This window comes from Artemia sp. Qi Xiang Cuo, chromosome 5 (genome assembly GCF_049724085.1).
Source record: "Artemia sp. Qi Xiang Cuo chromosome 5, ASM4972408v1, whole genome shotgun sequence".
NCBI classification, from domain to species: domain Eukaryota; kingdom Metazoa; phylum Arthropoda; class Branchiopoda; order Anostraca; family Artemiidae; genus Artemia; species Artemia sp. Qi Xiang Cuo.
Genome location: NC_142798.1, coordinates 47,860,275 through 47,880,151, shown reverse-complemented (window position 1 = coordinate 47,880,151; position 19,877 = coordinate 47,860,275). Strand labels below are relative to the sequence as shown.

The 19,877-nt window shown below is 37.8% G+C and overlaps 1 protein-coding gene across 2 annotated transcripts in view; it reads right to left on the bottom strand.

The window, feature by feature from the left end:
- The window catches only part of LOC148952205 (lactosylceramide 1,3-N-acetyl-beta-D-glucosaminyltransferase A-like), a 77,750-nt gene that overhangs the window by 27,319 nt on the left and 30,554 nt on the right, over positions 1-19,877 (bottom strand). The window contains exon 2 of one of the 2 annotated variants that reach the window (XR_016141765.1): positions 5,709-5,811. The gene's annotated coding sequence lies outside the window, so the exon portion shown is untranslated. The remainder of the gene's footprint in view (positions 1-5,708; positions 5,812-19,877) is intronic. The other variant, XR_016141766.1, reaches the window with a different exon arrangement.

Genomic DNA, 19,877 nt, shown 5'->3' with positions numbered 1-19,877 from the left:
CGGGTGGATCAGTTCAAATATCTTGGGATTATTTTGGATGAAAATTTGTCGTTTCATAAATATGTAAAAACACTGTCGTTAAAAATTTCCCGAAATATTGGCATGCTAAATCGTCGTTGTAACTTTTTTACTAAATCTATTATAAAATCTATTTATTATTCTTTTGTACACCCATATTTTCTCCATTGCAGTTCGGTTTGGGCATCTACCTTTCCGTCTGCTTTCAAATCTCTTCAAATACTTCAGAATAAAGCAATGAGGATTCTTTTTAATGTTGATTGCAGAACTTCAGTTAGACACCTATATGGGACTTCAGGAATTTTCTCTTTGGACCAATTTCATTTAATTTCTATCTCTAGTATTTGTCATGATTATCAATATAGTAATTTACCTGTAAATTTCTCCGGCATTTTCTCAACTAATTCTCAATTTCATAATTATCCTACTACGCATCGTTCAGACTTTTTGTGCGAAATTCGCCCGACATCGAGAGCGGGATTCAGCATCCGTCACATTGGCCCAAAAATCTGGAACTCAATTCCTGCATCAGTTCGAGAATGTAGCAACAAGCGACATTTTCTAAGACTGGTGAAGAAATATCTTATGACATGCTAGGCATTTTTTTCATTAGGATTTTCTTTTTCGTTGTTGTAAAATTTAGTTAGAAAATTGCTGTGTATTTTCGTTGGCAATATTTTCAGCGCTAAAGTATGCCACCAGGCATGTGCGCTGTTTTGTGACATTTATTTATGTACGTGTTATAAATAAAAATATTCTACTCTACTCTACTCTATTAGAAAAAATACTAAATGTTCCATTATTACCTAAGTAGGCACGTCAAATACGAAATACTAAAGTTAACTTCTCAAATAATAAGTCCCAGGAACCTAACGCCCACGAAAATCTAAAAAAAAAACAAAAAAAAACTAGGTCTGAAAACCCAAACAGCTAAATTAACTATTCTAATTCATGATTTCAGGCACGTAAAACCACAAAATACTAAAGTTAACTTCTCAAATAATAAACCCCAGGAGTCAAACACACACGAAAATCTAAAAAACCTAGGTCTGAAAACCCAACTTGGACTTGCAAACATCAACCCGGACATGCAATTAAAAAGAATCAATGAAATAAAATCAAAGTGAACTTTGAAAGATCAAGAGAATGTAACTGTGACAAGCTAAACCACGACAAAGCACTACTGAAATAATCCAACTCTTGCATTTCAATGAAAGAAAAACTCAATTCCTCTGAGAATTATTTAAACTAAATACTTACCCCCGCCTCTCACAGAAAGTTCAGAGAAACGAAAAGGGCTTATTTATAGTCGACTCTCGTGGAACTCAAGACTCATTTAACTCAACCCCCTTGCAACTGAACCCTCCATGTAACTGAACACCTGTATAACCGAAACCCTGTACAACTGAACCCCCGTGTTACTGAACCCTCGTGCTACTGAACCCTCGTGCAACTCGATCCAATTTAACTAAACCCCTGTGTAACTATACCCCCTTTAACTGAACCCTCGTGCAACTGAACCCTCCATGTAACTGAACCCCTGTATAACCGAAACCCTGTACAACTGAATCCCCTTGCTACTGAACCCTCGTGCTACTGAACCCTCGTGCAACTCGACCCAATTTAACTAAACCCTTGTGTAACTATACCCAATTTAACTAACCCCTCGTGCAACTGAACCCACCATGTAACTGATCCCCTGTATAAACGAAACCCTGTACAGCTGAACCCCCGTGCTACTGAGATTTCTCATAGGCCACTGGGCTAATTTGGCTTTTGTGTGTGCCCCATTGTTTTTGTGTGGGTTCCATTGTAACTGAATCCTCGTGTAACTGAACCCCAAGCAAGTGAACCCCCACACATCTGAACCCTCGTGCAAGTGAACCCTCTTTAACTGAACCCTCATGCAAACAATTCTGAGTGTAGCCTACTATTCTTTAATTAGCTGCATCGTACATTTTGTTTAAATACTTATTTTTTCATTTTCCAGATTCCAGATTTTTATTTAACACAAATGAATAGACAAGCTGAAGTATTTAAAACGAGCCAACATAGAACTATTATCGCAATGAATGGTACTTGTTATACCTCCAAAATTGACTCCCCCTCCCCCTCTCCTACCCTCCCCAGCCCCTCAGAAATGGGGGGACGAATGGAACGTCTTTAAATGAACCCTCATGCAAACAAATCTGAGTGTAGCCTACTATTATTTAATTAGCAGCATCGTACATTTTGTTTAAATAATTATTTTTTAATTTTCCAGATTCCAGATTTTTATTTAACACAAATGAATAGACAAGCTGAAGTATTTAAAACGAGCCAACATAGAGCTACGATCGCAAAGAATGGTACTTGTTATACCTCCAAAATTGACTCCCCCTCCCCCTCAACAACCCTCCCCAGCCCCTCAGAAATGGGGGAACGAAGGGAACGTCTTTAACTGAACTCTCATGCAAACAAAACTGAGTGCAGCCTACTTTTCTTTAATTAGCAACATCATACATTTTTTTTAAATACTTATTTTTTCATTTTCCAGATTCAAGATTTTTATTTAACACAAATGAATAGACAAGCTGAAGTATTTAAAACGAGCCAACATAGAGCTACGATCGCAATGAATGGTACTTGTTATACCTCCAAAATTGACTCCCCCTCCCCCTCACCAACCCTCCCCAGCCCCGCAGAAATGGGGGGACGCAGGGAACGTCTTTTAATGAACCCACATGCAAACAAATCTGAGTGTAGCCTACTATTCTTTAATTAGCAGCATCGTACGTTTTGTTTAAATACTTATTTTTTCATTTTCCAGATTCAAGATTTTTATTTAACACAAATGAATAGACAAGCTGAAGTATTTAAAACGAGCCAACATAGAGCTACGATCGCAATGAACTGTACTTGTTATACCTCCAAAATTGACTCCCCCTCCCCTGCCCCTCAGAAATGGGGGGACGAAGGGAACGTTAGATCCTATTTTAAATTGACAATACTTTTCAAACGTTACTTGTGTTTTATACAGACCACATCGGAGAGGTAAAGCTAGGTCAAGTCACAATGTCATTCTATATTATTTATATCCTCATTAAGGGCATTCAGAGCAGAGTTACGCAAATGGAATACCTTTTTTGCAAATTGAGTTAGTTTTATGCGAATGATAAAAGTTTTGGCAAATTGAGATAGCTTTACGCAAATGAAATACCATTGATACCGCTAATAATACATGCGATACTGAACGAGTTATCAGATAGCTATAACTTACAGGTTATTAACACGTTTGACCAGTTTTGATTGGAATTTGCATTTTTTTTTTGCCAAAAGAAAGAACATGGATACGTGTTTATTTTTTTAAACTGGTATTTTTTCGTAACCAACTAATCAAGTTACTGTATATAGACTAACCACCGCTCTCTCTCCGTTTGACCCCCCCCCCCAAAAAAAATGGGTGTTACCTCATAAAAACCCGTCTGGTAAGACAAGTACCGTTCGTAGTAATAGGTGACTGACCCGTGGTAAGGCATATTACGCAATCACTGCTGAAAGTACTAGATAGCTTACTACTCACGCTCCTATTTACAAAAATGTGAAATTTTGCATTTTTTGCCAGAAGAAAGATCACGGATGCGTGTTTATTTGTTTTTTTCCCCAGGGGTAATGGTATCGACCCAGTGGTCCTAGAATATCGTAGGTGGGCTCATTGGAACGAAAATTAAAAGTTCTAGTGCCCTTTTTAAGCGACCAAAAAAATGGAGTGCAACTAGGCCCCCTCCCACACTCATTTTTTTCTCAAAGTCACCAAATTAATATTTTTAGATAGCCGTTTTGTTCAGCATAGTCGAAAATCTAATAAATATGTCTTTTACGATGACTTAATCCCCTACAGTTCCCAGGGGAAGGGCTGCAAGTTATGAACTTTGCCCATTACTTACATATTGTATTGGTTATTGGGAAGTATACAGACATTTTCAGGAAGATTTTTTTCTAGTGGGGGGCGGGGCGGGACGCGAGAGCTAATCGGGAGAATCTTTCAGTGGAGGATGTTTCTTTGAGGTAAGGGACATTTCTATGAAGGGGGCGCTAGATTTTTAAGCATTATTTAAAAAAGGATCAGAAATTAAATAAAAAAAAACAAGTTTTTTCAACTGAAAGTAAGAAGCAACATTAGAACTTAAAATGAACAGAAATTATTACGTATATGAGGAGGTTCTCCCCCAAGTCAATACCTCACTCTTTACGCTACACTTTTTTTAGTACTTTCAAAAGAGCTATGTATTCTAGTTAAACGGCCTTTGTGATTCAGGGGTTTGTGAATAATTTTTTTTTAACTTTTAACGTAAAGAGCGTGGTATTGACTAAGGGGAGAACCCCCTCATATAGGTAATAACATATACGTAATTAAAAAAACAATAAAAAAAAACAAGCGATACGGCTCAATAGTAATCAAAACTTTTAAAATCGGAACTTTTACGTCAATAAATGTATCAAAAGAATGGGCTTATAATGCTGATTCTAAATATATGAATTTTATTAAGTTTAGTATTACACATCAAAGGCTACGATCCTAAGAAAATTTACCTTATTTTTTAAAGAGCGGGGAAACATCCCCTAAAAGTGAAAGAATTTTAATGAAAATCACACCGTCAGATTCAGTTTATCAGAAAACCCTACAACATAGGTTTCAAGCTCATATCTGCAAAAATTTGCAACTTTGTATTTTTTGCCAGAAGTAAAATATACGAATAAAGAAGTTCGTTACGTAAGTTAATTTGTAAATTACGTCAGAACCAAATTTAGAGACAGCCATTTAGCAAAAGAAAATTAAAATTTTTAATGCAAATTTTGTTTACTTATTCAATGACGGTGAGCCAAAATAAAAGCTGCATTAATTCAAAAACGTTCAGAAATTAAATAAAAACAAACAAGTTTTTGTAACTGAAAGTAAGGAGCGACATTAAAACTTAAAACGAACAGAAATTATTCCGCATATGAAAGGGGCTGTCCTCTCCACAACGCCTCACACTTTGCGATAAAGTTTGACTCTGTCTCACAGCTTTATTTTTTAAAACGATAAAAAAAACTTTAGCGTTTAAAGCGAGGCAATGAGGAGGGGACCGCCCCTTTCATATACGGAATAATTTCTGTTCGTTTTAAGTTTTAATGTCGCTCCTTACTTTCAGTTTAAAAAACTTGTTTTTTTTTTATTTAATATATATATAAAGACATCTTGACTTGTTGCTTTATTGCTGGTGGTTAACCACACTAGATTTTGCTTAAATGTGAGTTTTCCTTTCTTTTTCCTCTTGTTTTTTTGTCTTGTTTTTTTGCATGGCGTCTGTTGTGATTTCCTTTATATTTCTTCTAGGCTAGTTTTTTTCTGTTGATAAAAACTTCCGGATACAGATTTCCGGATCCGAATTATTCGCACTTTTGTTATTATTTTTGAATCAAAAAGCTTTATTTTTCTTTTTTACTGTCTTATGATTTTACCTGTTTTAAGTATATTTCCATTACAACTGTAAAGAGAAAGCAGCACGGTCTAATGAATTATCTAATGGTTTTCGATGATTGTGACTTCAAGGGTATAATTTTTGTGTTTTTTAGCCTTCTCCACTAAAAGTTCCATTTTTGGTGCCATACCGTATTTTAGTGCTATTACCACCAATTCATAAAAAATATTGCATTAAAAAGCATACACAAAAGCACATGAGAATGATCTTTCAAACGAACCATTAACCATCCTGCTACAATCTCCAAGGAAACCACTAGCGCTGGCGATAAGAAGGGAATCTGCCACACCTGGAAAAAAGTGATTTTTCTAATTTTCAAGATGGGGGCTTTAAACAACCAATCAGGGGTTTTCAACGACGAAATTTCCTTGGTGTGCTTTTTATTTCGATTTGAAATCATATTTGAGGGGTTTCATGCTCTTTCTTGGAATTCTTAAAACTTTATTTTCACAATTATAAACTGTTTTTCTGTTGAATCTGAATATAGTAGTTGTTATTATTTCTGAATCACAGTCGGTTATTCTCTGACAGTTTCTTAGGAAACACGTTCTTCCACTTTGCGTTACTATGGGCCGTGATTGGCTCTTTACTAGCTTGCTACTGCTACAACCATAACTGAGCATTTTGAGGGTAAAATGAGATACTGAAAAAGACTTAGAGCAGTCGATTGAATTTACTCAATTTAAAAAGGTTGGCTAATTTTTAGTTTGGAAAAGTAAACAAAAAACACGCAAAATTATTTGAATTACAATAAGCAATACATCTAATTCATTCGGAAATCTATCGTCATCAATATCACAAAACAAATTATAAAAGAAATCATACCTCTATTGTAACACAACTTATATTGTGAATGTTCTCCATTGCTAAATAATATAAAGAAATCTGACATATCCGCCTTAATCCTGCTTGTGACGACTAACCACACTATGGAACTCCCCACCAAGGAGTACCCACCACAAGTTTTCCCGACATGTAATGGCTATTTGGAAGGGCCTACTGGAACTCCCACGACAAAATCAAAAATAATTTGACAAAATATGCATACCTACATCTATTTATGGAGCATAAATAGAGAAACAACTTTGAAAAAAAGTACCAAAAAAGGCCCATTAAACAGAAAATATTACAAACTATAGGGCAAATTATTGAAATCTCTAAGAAATTTCTGAGGGAAGGAAGATGTCATAGTTTTCAAGTATCAAGAAGGGTCCTTGGGAAAATCTTGTTGTTAGGGAGATTTTGTTTATGATGGATTGTACTTACGTATTTCTAAATTTTTGATGTTTGTTGCTTTTTGCTTTGTGTTAGTTTTATAAAGGTCCTGATTGGTTTTTGTACAAATAAATTATTCAATTATTACAGTAAAAGAAAATATTGATGGGTTATATTGCCTAACTTTCATAAGTCTGATTAACAGAAAATTTTCCCTAGTAGGTTTTTAATCATTCAACGTTGTAACTTTTTGTTCGAGGATGTTGCTTTAAATCCGGATAGAGTAGCATATATTTGATAAAAAAATTAAGTTTCCAACGTAAATGGTTTGAAAACTACGATAATTGTCAGAACTAGTGGCATTTTCCCCAGTGGCAGCATCATGAGACCAGCTATATAGAAAAAGGTGGCTATAATTAGAAATTCAGGACACACGCACACACAAAAAAAAAAGAAAAAAGAACTACCACACCGATAGATCAAAATGATTCGGAAGCTTTTTATTATCATATGAAAAATAGCGTCATAAAGATCATGGCTCCATGTAATACAACTTATATCGCAAAGGCGCTCATCCTAATAATCTGGTGAATCCCATGTCACAAATAGCGTAGTTGGACTTTGCGGGAGAACTCGCAAGTACAGAGGAGGTGAGTAGAAAGGACCCTATAACTCGTGACAGGACCACTTGGTTTATGGTCCTAATATGGGCATAGAGTCATTAGGGAGAACGCGTGGTTAATGGGGTCAATGACCTAAATTTCCAAGGTCGATGTTGTTGTTGTTGTAATTGCACGCTCGAGGCGAATGTCAAGGTGTCCAGAAATAGAAACAATATCTTATAGCCCCATCCCTTACCCCTGCTGCCACTTACAATTTTTTTTAATGTTGACGGGAGTCCAAATATGGGCATAGCCTCTCTAGGGATAACATGGGGTTAATGGGGTCTATGGCCTAAGTTTCCAAGGTCGATGTTGTTGTTGTTGTAAGTACACGCTCTCAGAGAATGTCAAGGTTGTTTTATTTGTTGTTTTGGGCAAGTGCACGCTCTCAGAGAATGTCAAGGTGTCCAGAAATATGAAACAGTATGTGTTGTTGTTCTGGGCACGCTCGAGGCGAATGTTATGAGTTTCCAGAAATAGGAAACAGTTAGATCACGTGTTTCCTTCTCAGCCAATCAGAGGGCTCGCAAACATATTAGTGACGGATGGAATAAGAGGAAAGGGTTTTTGCTAAAGTTTTATTAGTCTGTGAATAGAATTCAAAGGAGTGAGAAGAAGAACAGTTTTGACTTTACTCATTTGGATATATATTTGTTTTGATGGCGAGTGGAATGTTTACCCTCCTAGAAGTTGTTAGTGGAGTTGAAGATAATAATACAAGAGCACCAAACATTGCGGTGGAAATCACGAAAGGATCTCGTCTTTGTCTGGAATGGGATGCAGTATATGCAAGATATGTGATATCCTTGAGCAAATTTAAAATGGAGGATCAATTATGTTTCGCCGCTAAAGTTGATATAGCACATGTGAATAGACTTAAATGTGATTTAAGTGCATTGGTGAAGCATATCGAAGACAATAAACTGTATTGCTAATTGTAAATGCTCTATATTATTAATGTTGTTGTAATTATTCAATAGAATTGTTTCGGAATCGAAAATATTTCCTTTCTTTTCTGGTTAGGTTAGGCTAGGGCTAACAAATCGTGATCAGTCTAGAATCTGCAGTCCGAGTGAAAGGAATGAAAAATGAATACATTTCAGAAAGAGAGAATTAGATCAAATCTAGTGTTTATGGAAAAACATTTGATTTTGGAGGACGATTTTCTCGAGCTATCTCTTCAACGCAGGATATTCTCCTATCGGGGGATACTTGGCAATATAATGAGGAGTGATTCTCCCCCATTGGATAATTGTAAGAAACTTTTAAAATGTGAATCAAGTGCTTATAGTCAATTTATTGATATATTAATTGAAGCAAGGCAGAATCATATCGTGGGTATACTTTTGAAAACATTGCCAATGGATTCAATGTAGATGGCTCCTCCTTCGAAAGAGGTAACGTTACAGAGCTGCTCCTCTTCCCCATATTTCCCCTCACTGAATTTACGGAGCGAGGACGATCAGTTTCGTTTTAGCTGTGAGAGAGATGACATCGGAAACCGAAAAATGTTCTATATATGTCCATTGTGCTTGTACACTCTTGGCAGTTGGACTCAATGTGAGAATTGTACAATTATTGATGACTATAGTGAAGTGTAAATTATATAATCCTTGTAAATTACATAGAGGCTATGCAGTACAAATTAAAGGATGTAATTCATGTCTTGAGGAGGTGTGTGACTTTCACCCTAGAGGGCACCTGTGCTCCAATTGTCACTAGGATAAATGTTATCAGTGGGAGAATACTTACCCTGCTATGATTGGAAAGAATCCTAAACGTGATTTTAGCTTATGGCTACGAGATTGGTATCATCGCGGACTTAAATTATTCTGGGTAGAGGAGTCTGGTATACGATTCAACTGTTGGGGTAACAAGACAATTTGGTTTCTACGTCATCGTTGTGACGACACTGCCTACTATGACTATAAACCAAGTGATTTTTATTTGGCAGTTACCGAATGTGATTCACCATTTGAAAACAATGTATTTGATATTGCTTCAAATAGACAGATTGAAACTCGTGAACTTCATAATATGAATGCAAATAGTATCATTGACTATACAAAGAGATATGACAAGAGTGAAGTTACATTGTACTTTAGAAAATGTGACCCTGACTTTGCAGTCAATCAAGATCAATATACAGTGAATCCAAATGATTTACCGAAATTACTGGCTCACGACAGCTATCTATACACCGAAGAAGAAGAAATCTGAAGTGAAGATTTAAAGAAATTGTTGTATATATATATGTATATCATCAATAAACAAATTCACAAACATTTTTATACACTTTACTCTTAGGGCATTGAAATCAATACTGTACAGGTCTGAGAGGATATTTTCCACTAGAAAGTCGTTCAGACGTGGATTGTCAACATAAATGTGGAGAAACTGCTTTTAAGGATAGCCACGACATTGGAACATAAAAATATAGTAGTGAATGGAAGCCACAGCTTTTAGTCTCTAGATCTTGTACCCTCTTCCGATTTTGAATAATAGTTTTCCCACTGCTCTCTATATAGTTGCTAATGTAAGGTGTGTAAAATCTATAGCGTAGACCAAGAGGATTAAAAAATTCAATCGTCTTCATTGTTTGAAAGATGCACAGCCAATGACCCGTCAGCACAGTCGACGGACTGCTATTAACAATAATCAAGGTATTGTTGACACTTTGAATTTTTCCAAGAAAGTCCGAGGGCAGACAATGAGATTTGTACTGGGACATGTAGGGGTCCATATTAAATAAATCGATTATTTGACTAGTGTTCATGGCGCTAAGTCTAATAGAACACTGCCTTCAGGAGTGATTTTACAATAGGCTTCATATTGATTTAGCGAGATTAGTGAAATGCTCTCAGCTACAGGATCAGCAAATGTACACTCTAAATGCAAAGTCCCCGTACGTACTATACTCATATCCTGTGTGCCAGACAAATCCAATACAATGATACCATGTGTTTTAGAAAACATATCTTCAGTTATACCATTTTCAAATAGTTGCGAATCATGATCTAGGGTTTGCATGGTCAACTCGTACAATATTCTATAGGATTTATCAAAAGATAGATTCTAGAGTGGAATACTGTTTACTTTGCAAACAAGAGATGAAAGTCCAAACATCTCGAATTTATGTGGACATCCAGTCCACGATCCTATTGTAATGGCGCTTTTTACAAATGCCAACGCGAGTTTTGACGGAATTTCGCCGTTGATAAACGATGAATCAGTGAAGGTGCGTGACCCCATTGCCATATGAAGTTGATTGGTGATTGTCTGAGGAACAAGTAGTTTATTATTATTTCCATTGGTTCTCAGTTTTTCCACTGCCAAAGCAAAAGAACTCATTACCTGTTGTTTGCGTACATGAAGTATTGCCGAGGTGAGGGAGAGACTTACATCAGGATTGGCAGCAAGTTCTTTTCTCAATATGAAATTGGAGGGTGCAAGCGTCAATTTTATATCCACTTTAACATTGGGCGGCAGCCATTGGGGTATATTAAATATTTCATGATATATTTTTCCAACTAGATGTAATTCACTAGTTGTAGCATTTTTAAGAGCATCTGTACTATCAGTATTAGTAATATATTCATATCCATCGGAGGTGCCTCTCAATTCCTTGTATGACTTGGGTGTCATCAACATGAATTGCATATAGCTTGTATAATTTGAGAGATTGTTGCTAGTGCTCACCAGCGTGCCATTGATGTAGACACTAATTTGACGAAATAAATTGTGTAATATACAATTTTCATACGATATCCCATCGCCCCGAATCGGCATTGTGTTATCGGATTTCCGGACTTTCATTTGCAAATCTATAAATGTTGAAGACATGTCCATAAAGTAGTCTTCATTGGAATAAATTTGAAAGTGGATATTATCAGAAAGGGGTTGTTGTGGATAAAATTGTTCATAGTATCCATGCTTGACACTCACATCAACATTTTCAGCATTGAATAGATTCAATGAGGCGGTGATTGAAGGTTGATAATCCTTATGCGGTAGGTAGGACATTTTAGGAGAAGAAATCTAGTTTCGATCTAACAATTTTCTTCCTGGGGCTTCTTCTTCTGTCTACAGCACGTGTCGGCTTTTTCCTTCTTTTTTTTGACAAGAGGGGTGATGTCTTTCGTTTCCTAATTAAGTGGGGACTAATGAGTGATTCATTGTTTCTCAACCTTTTTAAGCCTTTACCATTTTGTTTTAATCTCTCGCCAAGGGTTCGCGCACTGGGCCTAAGATTTTCCGCAGCACTTTTTTTAAAATCCTTGCCAGAGCCCCAATCGTATAGTGTAGAGGATGCAAAATCTGTCGCAGCCGGTGCAAGATATTTTCTAGCCAGTGGTAGTGAAGAGCGAAACAGCTTAGCAAACCAACTGCCAAGACCGTAGCCAGACGTTGACGAGCGACCTTTGTAATAGTCCATTCCATTGCCCTGTTGTCTTGGGCCAAGAGTATTAACATAGCAGTCAATATCAGGACAAGTGAATACCACTTTTTTATTAGACATCTTGCTGAACAATGGGAAGGAAATGGCATGTAATTACAGCCAAACCATTTGAAATTTTTATGGGATCACCCAATTCATTTCTTAGTGTTAACTGACAGAGTTCCAAATAGGAAGTGTATACGGGAATATACTGAAGATGCTTTATATTGTAGTGGTGAATATGTTCTTGATTGGTTTTTCGTTCAAGAACTCGTAGGAGGGGGACATTTGAATTACCGACCCGAGATGTTTCCACAAATGAAGCGTAGAGAAATATACAAGTGTCCGTGGAGAAGGCAGGTGGGTAGTCAGCAAAAATGAAATTAGTTTTTCCGGCACTTTTACCGTTGATTATATTGAGCTTAAAGCCAAGAATATCCTTTAGGTTATCATTGAGAATTACCTTTTCATTGGCAATAGGTGAACTAATGTAGATCTTGCCCTCCTCCTTTGAATAGTTGAAATGAAAAGCTCCTTTTTTACGAGCGGAAATTTTTTTATTAATAGAACGACATAAATCGTTCATACAGGTGAGTTCCTCGTAGGGTAATTCAATATATGGATAATCCATCTAATTGATTTTTTGAATTTGTTCTTGATCACTTGAGGATGGTGGTAGCGGCCAATCATAGGGTATAATTTTTATTTCATATTTACGATCCTTTCTCAGGATGTCATAGGTATTTTCGAGAATACAGTCGACAAGAGCCACTTCATACTTTCCATCGTCGAATTTAATGGTGGGGGAGGGTTTCGTTCAAAAATCACTTGTTCTTTTCAAGTCATTGTAGAGAGGATCAGAAACATTGGACATGAAAGTCACATAGAAATCATTGGGCATTGTTAATATCTTCAGCACTGACCCAAGAATCAAAATCTGAGTTGTATCCTAGCCAGCGAACAAGCAACTGTCTCTTGCCCCTACGAGTACGACTCTTTAATATCTTTTCAATTTGATAAATTTCGCTAGTGTTTCTTACTTTTTGCAGTTCATATTCATAAAAGCCGCCGAGAATCTCATCATCTTTGGTGCCTCGCAGTCGATATGTCGTGGGCTCGGTGTCCAGGATTTTGGACACTTTAAAAAGTTCGGTGCTCCATAAATAATTCCCTTTTTCAAAAATAATGGTGATTCTATTAATTCGAACAGTATCACCAACATTGAATTTCTTCTTCACATTTTTTTTCTCTTTTTCACCATTGGAATATTGCTTTAGAAAAGCATCAAATGTATTTTCATTGTAGTGAACATCCCGAGGGCTTGAGTTGGACAGAGATCGATGAAGTCGATGGTTGTATATCCGCATGATTTTATCTAAATCATGAATAAAAGTCGGTGTATTTTTCAGTGTACAATATCTTGAAATTAATAGACGAATCGTTCTTATTAATCGTTCAGCCAATGCAGCCTTTATCGGGCTGTGACTATGATAAAGTGTTGTATTATATTTCAATAGAACCTTTTGCACATGGGGATTAACAAATTCACTGCCACGATCCGATTGAATTTTTCTATAGGAATCCTGTTCAAGAATAGTTTCAATGGCCCGAGCAACTTCAACACCTCTCTTTGATCGCAGTGGAATGGCATATGCATAGCGACTAAAGACACTGATTACCACCAGAATATATTTGTAGGGTGCATTTTGACGCTGTTGAAGTGCGTCTAAAGTTAAAAGATCCGTTTGCATTATATGCAGAGGGAAAAAGGCTTTATTTTGTGGATATTGTTTGCTGCGAAGCCTGTGATTCTGGTGCAATGTGTAACTCGGTTCATTTTCTAGATACTCTTTTGCTTTTTTCAATGTGGTGCCGGAGACAGCTTTAGAAAGCGTTTTGGGGGAACTCAAACTCCCCGCCTCACCAATATTTTCATAGACACCTTTCAGAACTTCATCCATTTTGAACGCAAGCATGTAGTGTAATGACCACTCCCCTTTTGCACACTGGAGGGTGAATCAATTCGTCTTCGCTTTTGACTAGCAGCCACAGGTGTTGTAAAATCAGTGGTGCTGATAGTATTTTCAAATATTGAATCTTCTTCTTCTTTAAATGGTGTTGGTGGTGTTGGAGGAGGACTATATTCTCTTAGTTTCTTTAGAATTTGCTTATTGACAATAAGACTTTTGGGGAAGTTTGATACACTTAGAAAGGTGTATAGATTATTTTCAAAGGATAAAAGTCCTTTACGATTCGTCACCATATCACAAATTAAATCAACTAGATAATAACTTTTTCCCTGAATTATAATTCGTTTCCCTGTGCTATCGACTTGAACTTGATGTTCATCAGTTTCCAACATGAGATATGATAATACTCTTTTACTTTGTTCACGATAGGTGAGTGGCAATAGGTTTCCAATTTTTATTACAATTGAATTCAATTCCTTCTCCTTTGATTGTGCAGAATCTTGAGGAGATGTTTCCTGTTTAGAGGGATCAGTGGCGGCGGCGACGGTTGGTCTCTCACGATAAGGTTTATGTTTGTCCACACGTCGCAATGCATCTTGAAGTAAAAGCAGTTTTTTGTCATCGGCAATATTCTCATCATTAATGAATTTGCTTAGATTGTCTTAAAAATGTTCGACGGGCGAGAGGACAAGTTCAAATGGTGTCAATTTATAGGGTTTAGCCATTCTCTAGAGAAAACTGTTTACAAGTCCAGCAATTATTGGCAGTAAAAGTGTGAAGAAGCTACCGCCCGCTTGAAGGAGTCGTTTTCTTTTAAAAATTTTTCCCTTGTTTTTACAAGCCAAGGCGCGTACAATTGAACGATGTTGCTTTGTCTGTTGTCTAACCCCTGCTGGCAGTTGAACACAATTGCCCTCAGTGAAATTTAAACAAAGTTCAGATATTAGATTAATGAAATCACTGTCAACACCATGTTTGAGTATGGCCTTCCTAAGCAAGGGTTTTTAAGTGTTTAAAACGGAAACTAAATGCCGTTGTTCGTGTATTATCTTAAGTGTCATAACGCTAACTAATACCCTTATCTACTATTCACTGAAAGATATACTGTAATTTTTTTGTCAAAAATGTCTGTTACTACACGTAGTTCCCCGGGCGTGCTCTGATTAAGATCCAGCAAAATGTAACCGTAGGGCTTGTTATTCACCTGAGGGTACGCTGACAGTAGAAAATAAGGGGTACTGGGATATATCTCTTTATTGAGAGTTATGAATGAGATAGAATCACAAAAGACACGGTATACAATATAGACGGAGATCTTCCAAGTAAAGTTTTCTGTGCCTTTGTTGTTATGAAACAGATTGTGCAGAACGAGGGCTATGGACCTGTGTTCATGGTGGGAGCGAACAGTGAACAGTGTCAACGTTTCCTACTATAATTGTTCAATGGATCCGACGAAATCATCAATAATCAACAATGAGCTTGGTTTAATGCTATTAAAAACATTAGTTCCTTTGATAAACTGTCTTAGTATTGACGTAGTAATAACTTTTATTTTATCATAGGACTCCTGCCAAATACTATAGCACTAGTAGATTTTTTTCGGCTTTTCCAAAAACATTTTATCGCAATTTTGAATTATTTTAGTTAAGAGTGTTGTTTTCCCCGACATTGAGGGCCCACACAGAAACGACCTGAAGGGTGTTTTAAATTGAGACATGTTGCTGCTGCTGCTGACAACTGTTGGACTACAACTAACTGTAAATCATACGTGTCCAATGAATAAGTAGCAATAATTTTCCCATAGATCTATCTGGTACTGGTTAACAACAAAAAAAACGATATTTTATGGCAGTATTTGTTTCGACAACAATAAAACAAATATTTGCACAAGGTGAACTGCAACGATAAGAATAACACTTGTTCAACAAGAAAAAAAGCAATATTCCATGGAAGCATTTATTTCGACAACATGAAAACTCTATTTGTTCAACATGAACAACAACATAGGAATAACACTATGTTCAACAAGAACCTGACAATATTTCATGGCAGCATTTATTTCGACAACATGAAAACTCTATTTGTTCAACATGAACTGCAATGATAAAAATGACACTTATTGTGTTTAAAAACTTTTTGTTATCCATCAACATGAACAACACTTATTGTCTTTAAACACTTTGTCCATTAACAACAACACTTTATTAACATTAGTAGCAAACACACACTTTTCTATACAAAACATGAGCACTTGAAAACAACAGAAAACACATGGAACATGAACTAGCACAGTTGAACATTATGAATTTAAAGGTGGGGTCCCCCCAGGGCCGCGTTGGCGGAGGCCGGCCACGGGTGGGACCCCCCCCCCCTCCACCCACCTACCTCCCGGGAGCAACCGCGGGAAGGGCCCCTCCACCCCCCGGGAACCGCGGTGGAAAAACTGTACAATAGTTGTCGTCACTGCTACAGGTTAGTGGTTGGGTTAGTTAGTTGGGTCAGTGGTGGTGGTGGTTAGTTAACCCATGAATGGGTTGGTGGTGGTGGTTAGTTGGTTAGTTCAAGTTAGGTTAATTTATCCAGACCAAGTTGATTGCGATAGTCTATGCATTCAACTCGGTCTGAAATACGGTAGTGGCCATGAAGCAGGACACACACCATTCTCGAGCACATAGACTCTGTCGGATATACACGACATTGCATTCTTTTCCACTCTCACAGTATAATTTCTATACTGTAGAGAGCGAATTGCAAGCACTTGTGCTCTCGGCACTAGGCTACTTTCTACACAGTCTCTGTACACACTCATGTTGAAATTGCTCTTTACAAAATGTGTAGGCACCACTTTACACGCCTTCTTTTCATCCCCACTATGAGTTTCAACGCAATATACTTTGGGACCCGGGAACACCCCCCTGGATATCAAATCACTCCCTGTCTCTGATTTTAACATTAATAGTTGGTTGGGGGCTTGACGTTTCACCAACTCAGGGTAGAGGGATGGATTCCAGTTGGTGAAATCCATCCGCGAGCTGATGTGTTCCCCCTTTTCTAAATCACCCAATAAATCTTCGGTACCATTTACCTTTGGCAGCAGATAATCTGTATCCCCATAGTAAACTTGAACCGCCCCCTCCCGGTGCCAGTGCACCTTGCACACAGTGTAAAAGAACGACAACATGAGCTTTTTTGAAATTCCTAGTACTGAACTGCCGCCTGCTATATTCTTGTTCAGTACCAAATTTCCCTTTCGCCTGTGTAGAAGAACCATGCCAGCCTCTATGCTCGTGAACGATGTAAAATTGGGATCAGCAATAATTCGTGCACACTCTAAAGGGTCAGTCACGATGTCGCAGCGAGATCTATTGCGTACGCTTTCACACATTTTGCCCAACACTGAATTTAGAATGAGCTTGTACATTTCCTTCTCCACCTTGGAATTTGCCCTAGAGCGTTTATCGACAAAAGTGTCAATAAACGTTTTCAAATATGGTCACTGATTGAACTGCAGGACTCGATGTATTTTGGTGATTTTGAAAGCATTGTTCACCATCCAGTGCAAAAGCAAATGGTGAACAACGATATTCTCCTTAGGGTCCAAATCAGCAATCAGTTTTTGTTTGGAGGGAGTCCAGTGCATCCCCGTATCCTCAACCAATGATCGATTGTAGGGACTCAGAGAGTCCCTGCTCACGGGTCGATTGATACAGGGAAAAACAAAATCTTTGACGGAGTCGTGAAGCGCCAGCGGAATGTGACCGTCAATTTCAAAGAACCATCCTTGTGGCCCATTGTCCTCGACGGTGGTAATTTTGGGGAACTCACAAGGATTCTCAAGCCATTGATAGTTACCACACGGCAAAGAGTAGTGAGACATTGCCGAGGGTTACAATGAGTTCATGTCCAAGAACACTGCATTTGACTTTGCACCTTTGCTGTTTTGTCCGCTCGAATCGGTTGACAAGACGCGGTCTCCATGAAAAACATACCCTCCCCTCATTGAACGCTCTACAAAAAGGTGCTGATCTACATCGGTGATTAGGCCTATTTCCTCCCTACTAATTTTTAAAATCAAATCCATCACCAAATGGGGTGTGGAAAAATAATAGCCTAAATCTAACCTGAACTCTGAATAGATTTGGTCTGTGTTCTTACAGACTATATCCAACAGAGTTAGAACGTCACTGACCAAGTACAGTCTACAATAATCCCACCCATTTTCACAATCCCCCTTAGACCACACCTTCTTGGCAATCTCATACTCCTCGGCTGTGCATTCACTGCTGGTCAGTGAATTGTAAAAAGCTTCAATTGGAGGTACTTTCACTTCGCTTAAGCGAGCGCCAGAACAGTAATAAGCGTATGCGTATATACCTTTGCAGGTCAACAGGTCATACATTTCACTAATAAACTAAAGGAATCTAAAAACCTGATTTTATTCCTACACGTATGCCCATTATCCGCTGCCTGTCATTTCAACTCGAGAAGCACCAACCTCTCGGCCGATTTGGGAATAATGTTATTGGTAAATGAACTGTTTACCCAGGGAATGTCTCCTCCCCCTCCCTCCCTGTGCATACGTGCCAGTGCCGGTAAAATAAATTTTAAGTCATAATTAGAGTTGTGAATAAAAACAGGAATAAAAAACTGCTGGCTAACATTTAAGTTACACGATTGATGCGCAACCCCTCTAAAATTACTACCCCCAGAAGATATTTCCTTCCACAAGTGATTATGATCTCTGACTTTCCCCGTCCCCCCTCTTTTCCCTTTAGTCCCCTTATGCCCCTCTCCAAACTCTCCCTTACAAACCCAACCTATTTATTATTTTTAATCGCGAGACAATCCTCTGCAGACAAAACCATTGGATAATGGGTGTTTCTCAAACGAAAAATAACACCATTAGCCGTGCAAATTAGTTTAGTCACTGCCTTGACCATACACTCGTTCTCATCTCATGTTTCTACTATTTCTAACAACCACAAGGTGTTAGAACTGTTTCTTTGCGCATGCGCATAGGACACTGCAATAGCCTGGTGTTCTTTGACTCGATTTGGAAATCGGGGATCGTTCACCTCCACCAGCTTAGCTTCACAGTCCAAAGATATTTTGGTTCACTGGAGAAGGGTGTTCTGGAAATTTTTGAAGCGTAAAATAGCCCTTTCCCCTGAAACCGTTTCTACTGTCTGGTAGCCATGCCGGCTACAATGCCTCATATGATTTTGCAGCTTTAATTCAGTCCAAAATCTAGAGAGGCATGTTGGCCAGTAGAAACGGGTCCCCCGCCCCTTTGTACCCACCCCCAGAACACTACTTATGTCTGTAATAGGGTTAAAAGTGCCAATTGCATTCGGTTCACAAGGTGGTTTGTATAACAACCAAACCCAGTGTCTGACCAAATGAATTGACCAGCCCCTTACAGGGAATACCACCCCCTTTTTTTTAAACGAACCCTATCTTCAAATTCAGTTTCATACTCTACCACAGCAACGCCGATATTTAAATTGGTATTATCCCTTTCAAAAATATCAATAGATCGTAGCGTTACTGGGTATTTTCCTTCTAAACAGGAGAAATCTACAATGGGAAAATCAGACCCTTCCTTCCCATGTACAGCCCAATTGTCTAAATTCGTCTTGGTAGCGTCACGTGCTAGAGGCTCGAATGCTGATATGAGGAAAGCATACTTGAAACATTTTTGACCTGTTTCAAAACAGATCTGCTGGACACCTTTACAACCTTCTAGATCTGGATTATATTTTAAAACTATATCCCTTTCCCCACCCCCTCTTAAAATAAAATCTTTCTTAAATTTACAAATATTTACACTTAAATTTTCAATAAATAAAACTACAGACCCACTACCGTTTTCGTTAAAGTATTTGACCTACCCACTCCATGAAAGCACCCTCGAAATTTTCTAAATTCGAATAAATCAAACGCATCTCGGAATGGACATAATGATAATAAACTTCGCTTTTCCCCTCATTTAAATAAAACACCTTTAAAACAATAGAAACCTTAATTGAATCCCTACCCCCCCACAACTGAAGTTGGTTCTCCAGTAGCG